General features: G+C 49.1%; 1 pseudogene; it reads right to left on the bottom strand.

Annotated features, from left to right (window-relative positions):
- Positions 1-9,309: 9,309 nt before the first annotated feature.
- LOC144176082 (U1 spliceosomal RNA) lies at positions 9,310-9,443 on the bottom strand (annotated as a pseudogene).
- Between the last annotated feature and the right edge of the window lie 1,296 nt (positions 9,444-10,739).

Here is a 10,739-nt window from a genome sequence, read left to right as displayed (position 1 = left end):
CTCTCTTCTCTTGCGTTCGTCGGCGGTCGCAGTTGATAAGCGATGGAAGCAAGACCTTCAACTAGTACCGCGACGCAATCCAACATCAGCGTCGCGGAACCAGTACAAGACATCGTACTATCGTCTTCGTCGACGTCGGCAGAAGACAAGGCGGCGAGGCGGCGCGCTGCCGACGCCGAACGCAAGCGTCGTAAGCGTGCCGCCGACGCCGACCTTCGTGAACGAGAAGCCGTGGCCAAGCGTCGACAACCGACTGAACACCCCTCCATCCCCAGGAGAGATAAAAGAAGAAGAGAAACAATAAAGATCCCACCGATTGGGGGGGGGGGGGTGCAAGTGATGGCAATAAATAACAAGTTGACGTTACCTACTTACGTCTCTCTCTCTCTCTCTCTCTCTCTCTCTCTCTCTCTCTCTCTCTCTCTCTCTCTCTCTCTCTCTCTCTCTCTCTCTCTCAAACCCAACTACCACTACCAACAACTACCACCAACAACTACCACCACCAACCCTACGCCACGTAAACGACCCCAATGCTCTGCATTTACACGTGTCCCTCGCGCGGGGGCATGCGACGGAGGGCTTTTTTTTTTTCAAACTTCATTCGGGGACACTTACTGTGCAAACATGGTTAAAAGAAAAGGGGTTAGATACACCGTAGGGTACTGACTGTACAATCTGTAAACAACCGGATAACATAGACCACGTTTTTATACACTGCTGGATGGCGGTTCACTTTTGGGATGTTATGCAGCGAACTTTACACAAAGACTTCCCACTTACCCCGCATGGTATACGGTATTTACCCACAGAGAATAACAAAGGAGTCCCCTACGATTTAATAATGCTCCTGGGCCTTCACAGCATATGGAGGGCGCGCATGGCGTGGCTCCATGGCGATGTGGATGCCCGACCGGCCCGGCAGTTTCTGCAGGAGAGTGTCACGCAGTTCGTTGAGGGGCTGAGAGTCCAGCAGCCAGTACCTGATTGGGTGGATTTTCTAGAGCCGTTAATTTCTCTAAAGTGATGATTAAATGACAAAGCCTAGCCGGAGGCACGGCTGGTATGTTAATGTCGGTGTGTGTTGTACCAAATGCAGTGTGGTTATTTCGGTGTTGTAAGTGTGTGTTGAAGACTGGTAATAAAGGAAAAAAAAAGTTCGTGCGGTGGTGCAGTGGTCTCGAGCGTCGTGCCCATTCGATCAACGTCGCGGGTTCTATTCCTCGTCGAAGTATTTTTTTTTTCTTTTCTGAAGGTTCTATCAATTACGGAAAGACGTGCTTTATGAAACGGAGTGTTTGTTTTGTTACGGCCTTTCCGTACTACGGATTGTCCGTTCTTAAAATTCTTTCCGTTGTCTAAATTACGGAAATGTGTCCGCCAACATTTTACCAGCAGCTTTCTCCGTAAAATTGGCCACTTTTTTACAGTGTGTACTCAAACTCCCTTATGGGAGGGAAAACTGTGTTAATCCACATTATTTGTGTTTGTACACAGCACACGTAGATGGTGGCGCTATCTCTCAGTCACCCCCGGAACGACGTGCTGGGTGAAGCCATTCTTCCATGACAAACTACATGAATACCTCGTTGAGCACCGCGTATAATGGCTTTCCTCAACAACAACAACAACAACAACAACAACAACAACAACAATGCTAGACAAGCATGTTTAATACAAACACTGGCTTCATAGAAAACTAAACCGTCTTTTACTATGCAGTAAAGGCCGCAGTCAGAAAAACCTGTGGGAAGACGTAGTCTATACCGGTTTAGACTTTAATTTGTTAGCGCTTTACGCGAATTATTGTATTTGCGCATTAAAAAAAACGATTAAAAAATTAAGAACGAGAAGATAAATTTAACGTGGTTACAATGAACAGGAGTGACAATGTCCTTCATCGCTTCCCTACACATGTACGATGACCCAGTTTAAACGCTGTACCATGTACGGATTCATTGGAACTGATCACCATGCCCTGATGTGATAAAAAAAAAAGAATCATTTCCGAGTCTGAATCCACAAAAAGCTGCAGAAAGGGGTAAGATGAAGCAAACACGACGAATTTTGGTATTCCTTCGTGCATGTGGTTAACGTGAAGCTTGTTTGCTCACTGCTTCCTCGTATAACGATAACGAAACTATAGGCGCGTCCAACTTCCGCTAAGCCTACTCCGCTTAGAGCGTGGCAGCAGCCGTCTTGCGGAGCAATCAATCGACAACTTGTCTCCTCCGCTCCACTTCCGCACGGTAACCGCAAAAAGCGATGCCGCCGGTAGAAGAGGAGGGTGTGCTTACGAAACGAGGATACAGCATGCCAACCCAGCACCTGCCAGCGTCGTCTCCCCGCCTCCAAGAGTGATCTGCGGGACGAACGAAAGCGCGATGCAGGCTCGAATGTGACGCGTGCTCGCGGCGGCCACCAAACACAATTACGCCCCAGACGGAATGTGGGCCACACAGCTTGCAAGCAAACACACACACGCACGTACACTGATAACTGTCTCTCGCTCCCTCCCTCCCTCCCTCTCTCTTCCTCTTCGTGTACTACGCACGTTATGAAGCCGCAGGTAGCTGTCGCTTGCGTTCCCTCCACGCAAGATGACGCCGGTGCGGCATTGTCAGAGAGGTCCGTACAGCGCACGGCTTGATTGACGCTGCTGGAATGATGTCACCAGGAGCACCCGACGAGATGGCGTAAAGTGCTTTTCTCCTCTTTTTGTACGTTTATGGTTACAAGACGGGCCTATTTGTTTTATTGCGTTTGTTTTTTCGACGCAGTGGTGCGTGCTTTCACGCCGATTCTGCGGCGAATACCCACGCGGGTGCGAATAATAAAAATCACTCACTGCCGCTTTTGCCCCGTGCATTGCGTCGGCATCAAACGAGTGTGATTGTGATAGCGATAGATCCAGGGACTCCACCCACTGTCATTACTCCGTTTCCTGCGGGTGCTTGGCACTTTGTTTATCGGCGATCACCCTCCTTTATGCCCAAAGCATATTGCCGCAAGGAAAAAAAAAAAAAAACACTGTACGCGCACTGCTGCTGTGCGCCATAGTTTGAAGTCGAATGGGCTAGGCCATTTCATCAGACGCCTTTTTTTATTTATTTAAATGAATCAGCCTTCACTGTTAGGCACAGTGCGTGCCTTCCTCTTGGGAAGATCATCTCCAGATCATCCGACGCGGGCGCCCCACTTATCTTTGGCGCGACCTCCTTGCATCCGGCAGAATCCGCTTGTATGATCACGTGATCGCAGCCGTCTTTACTCCCTCGTACAAGCTCACTCACTCATCGCCTATCCCAAGCCTCTGATCTCTGAAGTGAAGACTAGAAAGTGGTTGGCATACTTGGGTCCAACTTAAGAACGACAAAGGAAGTTGCACCTGCGCCTCATCATCACAGCCGGCTGTTACACCGCGTGTCACAAAAAGTGCTTTACGGCAAATATTTTAAAGCGAAGCCTTTTACCTTTTACCCCTAAGGGTCCTGTCCTGACCGTTGGTGTCAACTGAAAACTCCCGCGAACAAATAAAAGAAGTTACTAGCACCGCCAGGATTCGAACCTGGAACGAATAAAGACACGCAGCGAGAGTCCGTTGTCTTACCGATTGAAGCCCACGCGGAGGCGCGGGAGATAGACGGTACACTTACCGGGCACATCTGGGGGTTTACCCACTGCGTTCTCGTTGAATGCCACGTGATAGCGTCACGCGACCTCTCGTGCCGCTGTGCGTCCAGCCCATGGCGCGTGTAGCGGCCGTGTGCGCGCCTCGCGGGTGTTCTAGGAGTTCTAAAAATAAAGGAAGCTCACACCAACGCATGAAATCTCACTTCTCCGTCTCTGTCGCCGATCTCGTCACCTCCGTCAGCAGCGGCAGAGACGGAGGAAATGTGAGATCGTCTAGCACCGGGATTGAGCTCCCTTTAATTTAATAATAAAAAAAGAATTTCCACCCATGTGATTCACCAATACAACTCAACCAACCAGTACTCATGGATCATGCATTGATTCAACCTTAGCAAAGAATATCTCTTTGAAGTAATAGAGGATGTTGTTAAGTGCATTTCACTTGTCTCTGGTTTCACTCTTTGTAGAGCCACGTGTGTAAATTCAAGTGACGTCGCATGGGTAATCGTTGTGGGTGTCGTTTACAGCTTCGCTTTCCAACCACCTTCACAGGGTGGATTGGCCCGCATTTTTTTAAGGTGACACTAGTCGTTTCCGTGAATTTTTGCACTCCATCTGCTTATAAATTGCTGCAGCTATGACAAACAAGCAATGTGTGAGAAAACTGACGGTATTACGCAGTAAGCGCAATTTCCTTTCAAAACGCGTACTCGCGTTGACATCTGGGTCCGTCGCTTCCGCGGAGTTATACACTATATCAGCAATTGCCGTTAGTAACTCGCGCGCGAGTATAGTAGACACTGTCTCTCAGTATTTATTCGCTAGGCAGATGCGGGTGATTATGATGATCTCTGTAATGAATTTTGCGCGTAATGCACCGTTCTTTGCTTTCCCTTTCCCATTATTTCATGCTCTGTGCGCTTCCGAAATCAGATTAAAACTGCGATCTTTGCGCCAGGGTCACCATATAAATGGGACGCAGTGAAGCAATAAGAAAAATTCAGAGCCATCCTAATTGTGCCGTTAACGTTCTCTCTCTCTCTCTCTCCCTTCCACAGCGACGCTGGCGCTCTGGTGGGATTTGCTCAGTTGGGGTTTGGCTACATTGGGAGTTTGCTATGTGAAATTATAAGGACAGATGGCGCGACCTCTAAATCGTAGACTAAGGACAAACACGACTGCTTGGTAGAGACAATTACGTTTTATTATAGCGCGGCGACGCCAATCACGGCGGGGCAGGCTCTAGTACGCCGCACAGGTGTCCGCCGAAGAGCGCGCGGCATTACGCGATGTCAGTGGGGAGAATGACGAGGATTTGTGAAAGAGGTGGCGGCGGTGCAGAGGAGCACAGAGTGAGGCTATAACCGCACTCCCTCCGTAGATGGCCGTGCTTCACTGTGCGACACGCAACGGGAAAAAAAAACTGGTTGATTTCTCTGTCATAGGAATCGGCGAAACACGAAAGTGAAATGTGCAGCGAAATCTGCAGCTAAGCATGATTCTCGGGTCGGCGGCTGTCTTGTGGGTGTGCTTGGCGAGCAAAGTCCCGCTGGCGGGTCGCTTCGGCGAAGGGGTACTGGCGACATTTCCATGGCGGATATGACGTCGGTGAAATCTTGGTGTATACCGGCATAGAACACTGTCGTGTTAAAATATAAAACCCGAAAACGAGCAACCCGATGTAAAACGTACTCTTTAGTTTATAAGATTGATTCCCCTCAAGCAGACCCTGTGTACAGGGGTACACCCTTTACAGGCCGCTTGCTTCGTTGTACTGGCGTCACTTCCGTGACGGATATGACGTGAGTGAAATCTTCGTGAATCCCGGAATAAGACACTTTCGTGTAAAAAGACAGCTTACAGCGACCAAGCTTACACACCTATCCTCCTAAAGTCGGCTGCACCTTTAAGCACAAATCCATTGCTGCGATGACGTTTATCGAAAAGCAATACAAGCCATCTTATAGTATATATGGAGGCCCTAGGGCTTTTTATTTTTTAGTGCAGAGCACTTTAGGGGCTCGCCTTGTCGTCGTAGCTCGCTGTAACGCTCGACGTCAAGCTGCTGCCAGAATCAGTGGGCGCGGCGAGATAACGGACCCAAGTAGAGTCCGGCGTACCCGTCGTAGGGAGTCCCACAGAGGCTTCGAAAATCAAGCGGTTAAAGTAGTCGTAACCGTTCAAAACTCGTGAAGCGCTGCGCTTGTCAAAGAAAACTGCAGGTACATTTGAGGCAAAATATCGTAATTAACCCGCGGCGTCCGCGTTCATTTAGTTAGGAACGCTCGTTGGGTTGGTTTTTACGATAGGAAGCGAAAAAAAGAGGCGGTACCGGGCGGTACAAACGCCAGCACGTGCGGGAGGAAAAGCAAGCACAAAAAGAACAGAACTCCCGCTGGCGCAGTTTCAGGCAGGGGGCGCGCGAGCACTGCGGATGCGGGAAATTTGAATTGCATTGGGTGGTGGCAGTGTACTGATAACGGCGCTACAGCCCATTATGACGAATCACTGCTCGGCACTTCTGACAGCTTTCACGTTGAGTGGAACGGTTTTAATTTTTTATGGTTTTTTTTTTTTTTTTCATACGCTGAAGTTTATTGGTCTACGGTTGGTTTGCCGCCGAAGACGATCTGATGGATCCTAGCCTTATACAGACAGCTTCGCTCTCATACGAAAGCGAGAAGAAAACGACATGGAGAATACTTCGGGGGAACGGGTTCAGTTGAGTAGGGTAGCGCGAAAGAAACGAACGTGCTTGAGAGGCTTGTCTTGATTTTTGGCGACCGTACAAAAAAATGAAATTATGTTGCTTCAGTTATCCCGTCCGGTAATTTCTTTTTTTGTTTTCCACGAAAGCTTTGCCCTATGATCTCTGGTCCTCGTTCTGCGCAGGTACGCGCAGTGGAAATAAGCGGGGCGGCCGTCACTTTATGTTTGCGCTGACCCGAAGTTAAGGAGTATATGGATATCAAAACATTGCTCGTATGGTTGCGTGCCCGCGCGACTCTGATCGAGAGTTTTACGTTCGTACTCGGCAGGGGTCGCGAACCCAATCTCTGGCTTGACACTACTTGCGGGGATTGCCCTCGCTTCTTAGAGAATCTGTGCTGGCGCATCAATTAAGCAATGCCACCCACGAGCATTGTATTTAAGTACCACAGGACCGACGTTGCGAACTAGGGGAGTTGGGTGATGAGAATGATCCTAGCATAATCATAGCCGAATGGTAAACCTAACATGTAAAAAAGGTGTTGTTGCTGTAGAGTTAACTGCCCAAAACTATAGCGCATGCAGAAAAAGATGTAATACAAAAGAAAGGACCTTAAAGTGGTCCTGCAACGCTTCTTTTAATTTCTTTTTCGAAATCTTAAATGCTTGCAGAACGTAGTCAACCAACGTATCCAATGCTTAGATGAACGGGTCGCAAGGTACCTCAGCCAAAAATTACTACTCTAGGCCAATCAGAGATGCGTCAGCAACAAGAACGAAGAAATTTTCAAAAGCCTCGAAGAAATTCCCTGCGAAATTACAAAGAAAATAAAGTGTGCCAAAGATAAATTTTATTCTTCCTTAAGCGAAAAACTTAAACGCAGTCCTAAAGAGCTATGGAAGTTTGTAAAACAAAGCGGAAAGGAGGAAGAAACTATTCCCCCGTTGTCTACCGATCAAGGATTTATAACCAATGACGTCGATAAAGCCAATTACTTTAACAAATACTTTTAATCAGTTTTTTCTACCCCCCTAGTGGGTGCACCAAGTGCAGGAAGTTCCCAGTGCCATCTACCGGCCATGCCAGATGTAGATGTAACATATAATGGAGTATTAAAACTTCTTGAAGAACTGAAACCTCATTCGGCCCCCGGCCCTGACGCGATACCCTGTCTAGTTTTGAAAAACTGCGGAGCCACGGTATCTAAATTTCTTGTGGTGATATTCAGATTATGTCTACGCGTCAGTTGCCCTTACAGTGCTAACGTCGTACCTATTCATATAAACGGACCCCGTTGCCGGGCGCCCAATTACAGGCCCATATTGTTGACGAGCGTGTGTTGTAAAATTCTTGAGCACGTTATTTATTCGAACATATTCCATCATTTGCAGGCAAATGATTTCTTTATGAACTACCAGCATGGTTTCCGAGCTGGGAATTCATGCACAACCCAATTAGTGGAATTCTGTCATGACATTTCTTCTTCATTTGATTCAGGTACTCAAGTAGATTGTGTATTAAATGCAGAGCATTTCAGTAACTCACGATGTCACCCGCGTTGACGTCCGTAGTCCGCACCGCACCCCTCCCTACTATATAAAAAAAAAATACTATCCGGCGCCCGGTTTCGATCCCTCGATCCTGCGGACGGAACGCAATGTACATGGTGCTCTACCCACTGCGCCACAAAGCCGACACAGAATGGGACACTACGAACGCGCCTTATATCGTTGACTCATTCAAATTACTGCTGACGAGCGCTCTCTCGTTAGCACTTGCCACAAGTGCAACAACATTAACGTAACGCAAACTACTTAACGTCGTGCACCCCCGGAAATGCTCTGCATTCGATCATGCCCCTCGCGAGGGGGATGTTTCACTGCGTCTTCTCTCGGTCGCGGGACCCGTGGCGCCATCTGGCGGAGGCGCGGCACAACTCGTAGCACTTTCTTTGAAAAAACGCCTCGAAAGCGCGGCAAATATGAAATAGGGATGACGCGCTTTCGAGGCAATCCGCCGACGCGGCTGCTTTGTGTACAGACTCGGCGGCGAGCGTCCCGGGATTCTGGTGCCGACCGAACCCCATTTATGCGTAATAAAATCAGTTGCCAGTTAGCGCCGCCGGGCGTCGTCCCGTTTCAAGCGATACTTGATTTGATTTTTTATGCTCAGGTGCTGACACCTCCTGAAATTGGATTAGTTTGCAGCACAAGCCAGGGTAAAACTGGTTTGTGATGTATGGAAAATACTTCTGCATAATGGTATTTCTGCTGCAGGAACAGGGAGTACATCGGAATAGTAATTCTAGGCACTCGGTTTTGGTAAATAAGTGAAAGACAATAAAAGTCCCGCGAACAAGTTACAATATATATTAGGCCGCTTGTTCTCTCATTCTGTTTGCAAAAAAACGGCCAATTACATATATTGCAATAAATTGGTAGTTCAATAAATTGTAATGTTAGCTTCATCATAAAACGTTCAATGTAAAGCACGTACCTTGTTTTAGTTTACACAAAGACCATACCGCCGAAAGAAAGGCAAAACGTATTGCAACACCTAAACATGAAAACCCAAATGTTACCAAATGCAAACTACCAAACCAACCAAACCACAAAAAACGCGCCGACGCAACACAGGCGATGAGGCGTGCCGTAGAAATGGACGCTGGAATAATTTTGACCACTTGGGGATTTTTATTGTGCGCCGAAATCTAGTACACACCGGCGTTTTGTCTCTGTTACCGGGACTAAGAGTGTTAATTATGCACTTCCATTCATACAGGGTCGCTGAAATGCCAAGCCTAACACGTCAAGGTGCTTAGCACCATAAGACCAGCGCTAGCAAGCGACGGCAAGCTAACGCGGACGCCGTCTTACATAAGCTACGCTCATTTAGTGGCTCTAGCACCGGCTTCCAAATGTGGGCGCCCCGGTTGCGTTGCTCAGGTCTGATTTTGGGTTTTCATTGGGAAGGGGCTGGCGCGAACGCCTAGCCCCACTACCAAAAATTGCATGCCCCATCTACCCCAGTTTGGGGAAGTGGCAAGCTTCAGCCGACCGCAGTGCAATGGTCGGCCTCCACTTGGGGCGCCGGGCAGAAATATTTATTCGTGACACATGTATACAGGATGGGTATGGAAAGACACGGGATGGCGTTAGCGCCTCCTTGAGCGTCCATGTTGCATCGAGAGGGCTGGATTGCCCCGCTAGAAGAAATGACTATTTACAAAATTATATCCTCTTTGGGGATTTCACACGACAGTCGCCACCCTGGAGGCACAAAAGTGTCTCATCTCCTCCAGGGTGCTTCACGCACACACACACATAGTTCTGTATACATTGTCACTCTGGTTGGTGTTTCGGGCACCTACACGACGCACACACTTTTCGTTGGGTTGACTCGTTTTCAATTCACTAACACGCGTGCCTCACACTTGCACAGCACGTGCACGGTTCGTCGGGATGAGTCGTTCACGGTTGATCCCCGGCACGCGTGCCGCGCACCACCAGATCCGTTCCCCGCAACCACACAACGCCGCTGAAGCACCACGACTGTTGGAAGGATTCCTGGTTGGTTAGGTCGAGCTGGCCTTGGAGGAAGAGTTTGGCTTTCCCGGACACATTATTCACCATGAGGATGATCGGTGCATGCTTCCCACGGAACGAGTCAACGAAACACCTGTTCCGCCACAGTTCTTGCCGACCTAGAGCGGTGTACAGGAGCCGCAGTTTCTCACGTGCTCCTGCATTTCTATCTTGGTCGTTTTTGGGGTTCAGTGGGAGGTGAAGATTCGTGATCCACGACAGGCGTCGCCAGAAGGCCTTGGGGACTCTGCACTGGGCGAAGACGTGGTCGGTCGTCTCTGGCTGCCCGCAGTAAGTGCACCACCAGTCGCGCGTAATGCGCCACCTGGCTAGCCGGTCGCGGGTCGCCATGGCACTTGCCTCGATCTTCCACTGTAGCTCTCGTAGGTTCGGTGGCAACCACGGGGGACACGCTCTTTTCCACCGCTTCTCCGATCGGCGACGGGTAGTCGGTGGGCGTATGACGCCAAACGGCGTGGTGGGGAGCTTTTCTGATGCCTCAATGGGGGATAGTTCGCGTAGGTTTTCGTCTTGCAGATGTTGCCTGGCTTTTTTCAGGTAGGTTACCACGGTGGCTTGGTGGCGACCTGGGGTCTCGCTTTTGGCAACCTGGTTCCAGTTTATGTCCTCTATGTGCTTTCCTAGGGGGCCAATCCAGTACCGGAGGAGGGTGGCGGCTGGTTCGTCGTTCACTTCTAGAATGTCGAACATTGTTCTCAAAGCGAGCTGCCGGGCGGCAATGTACAGGTTCGGTACTGACAGTCCTCCCGTGTTCACGGTGCTGTGTAACTGTTCTCGAGGCACGCGTTCCCTGG

Source organism: Haemaphysalis longicornis, unplaced genomic scaffold (assembly GCF_048455015.1).
Source record: "Haemaphysalis longicornis isolate Haplotype H1 unplaced genomic scaffold, Haemaphysalis longicornis Haplotype H1 scaffold_3, whole genome shotgun sequence".
In the NCBI taxonomy this organism is placed as follows: domain Eukaryota; kingdom Metazoa; phylum Arthropoda; class Arachnida; order Ixodida; family Ixodidae; genus Haemaphysalis; species Haemaphysalis longicornis.
Note: the sequence above shows the minus strand (reverse complement) of the source record. Positions and strands in the feature narration are given on the sequence as shown.